Consider the following 1,900-nt stretch of genomic DNA (forward strand, 5'->3'; position numbering starts at 1 on the left):
ACACACACACACACACATACACACACATACACAAGAACGTTCCACAGAAGTGACTGCACGTCATTCATAACCGGCAGAAATACTAAGCACGAAGAGACACCAAGAAAAGAAAGGAATTAAAAGAGAGAGTGAAGTAAATACAGCTGTGGTAAAAACTGAAACATAAAAAACACAACAACAAAAAAACTCTTGTTGGATTTGAACCTGTTTTAAATTACCAGTACAAAACACTCTATTTGACTTATTTGATTTCATGAAGGAGTTTGTAGGTTGAGAAACCACTGAACGCAACCAATTGAAACGGCAAGAAAAAAGGCATTCATGCCTCACTTGGACCCCCATTGTTAAAATGGGCCGGCGGTTGGTCAGAAAAGCAACCTTTATGAAGGGGGGGGGGGGCGGCTGGCAAGGAAGGGAAGGGAGAGAGGAGCGTAAAGGCATATTCGAGCTCACCTGTGTCCATTGGGACAGGTGACAATGAGATTTAATTACTGTGTGTGACCCGTTGTGACATGCGCCAAGAACTGTGGGAGATGTTAGTTCGAAGTGGACGTGGGACTGACGAGATGGGAGGGATAATATAACGCTGTGGGACGTATGTGTGTTGTTGGAAGACGTCGCGAACAGAAAGAGACCCGAGTGTGATTTTAGTTTTCTGTTGTTAGGCCTGGGTAAAAACCGACACGTGTGTTGTTCAGTTAAAGGAAAGGACTGAAAGGTCACTCAACGCTCAGGCTAGAAAAGAAGTGTGTTCACTTACTATTCATCGCTTTTAACGTGTCATAGTTACTTCCAAGACCGCCATAGTTTCTGCACACGTGTATATCCTTTGTGTGTAATCTCTTTGCCTCGACTGGAGTTATGTTCTCGTCGAAGTTTGGTGTTGTTCGAACTTCCAGGGACGTGGGTTATTTCAATTTTCAGGCTGGGTGCACTCTGCAATATTGTAATAAAGCCCTCGAGGTTGATTCTGGGTGAAGATTCATCGAGTGTTTTTATTTTCGTATTGTGGGTGTTTCAATTGGATACTAACGCCTCCCTTGAAGACCAACACCCTCTTCCAATGACGTTCTTGCGTTTTAAATTTGAGTCATTCAACTTTATGTTATACATACGGAGATCTGAAACGATGTGTGAAGTTTATATCGCGACCAGACGTGTTTGCTGTTCTGTTGAAACGATTCCGCGAACATTGAAGAACATGATCAGTTTCGTCGATTAGTTTGGAAAACTTTTTATGACCCGCAGGCGTTGACAGAATACACACTATTGGATACGGATGTGTGGTATTAGAAAGCTTTTTTTATTATTATTATTTCTTATGTGGAACAATATACGAGGCCTGAACTTTTGCACACATATCTTTCCCTCTTTCTACGTACCTCTGGTGTAGTCAGCAAGATATTCGAACTGATTGTGACTTCTGTTGGCTCGTAGTTTGGAGGTGTAAAGACTTCACTATGTTCAGTGAGTACGATCAGGAGTTTCCTGGCGGCTCCCAGGTAAGTCCCCTAGCCTTCACTTTGTTGTTAGTAACGTACGGTAAAGATCTCATGGCTTTTCTAAAATTTAAAGTGTAGGCTCTGCGGACCACCGTCCGGGAAAAATCCAAAATTAATTCCTGCCAAAAACTGAAGCCATTTTAGTCAGTACAAATATTAAGAGTATCTTTGAAAACAACTCTTCGCTACCTGCCAGGCAAAGGAAGATTGTCTGTAGATGAAACTGTCATAATTCGGAAGCCGGCCAACCAACATCACACAAAAGAGGGGATATTTTGAGCGGGGAATACCCAAACCCTAACCTTAACCCTAACCTTAACTTTTGTTTAGTTTGCTCAGTGGACCTTGTCCCGGCAAGTGCGGCCCTTTGCGGAACTCCTCCCCATAAGTCTATTGGG

At 42.8% G+C, this 1,900-nt stretch overlaps 1 protein-coding gene across 2 annotated transcripts in view; it reads left to right on the forward strand.

Moving 5' to 3' along the window:
* The window catches only part of LOC101856623 (bone morphogenetic protein 2), a 65,475-nt gene that overhangs the window by 40,357 nt on the left and 23,218 nt on the right, over positions 1-1,900 (forward strand). The window contains exon 1 of one of the 2 annotated variants that reach the window (XM_005111768.3): positions 28-1,502. The exons of the other annotated variant lie outside the window; for it this stretch is intronic. The gene's annotated coding sequence lies outside the window, so the exon portion shown is untranslated. Of the gene's footprint in view, positions 1-27; positions 1,503-1,900 lie in introns of those variants that run through there. 2 annotated transcript variants of the gene reach the window in all.

The sequence above is a fragment of the Aplysia californica genome, unplaced genomic scaffold (genome assembly GCF_000002075.1).
Source record: "Aplysia californica isolate F4 #8 unplaced genomic scaffold, AplCal3.0 scaffold01116, whole genome shotgun sequence".
Classification (NCBI taxonomy): Eukaryota; Metazoa; Mollusca; class Gastropoda; order Aplysiida; family Aplysiidae; genus Aplysia; species Aplysia californica.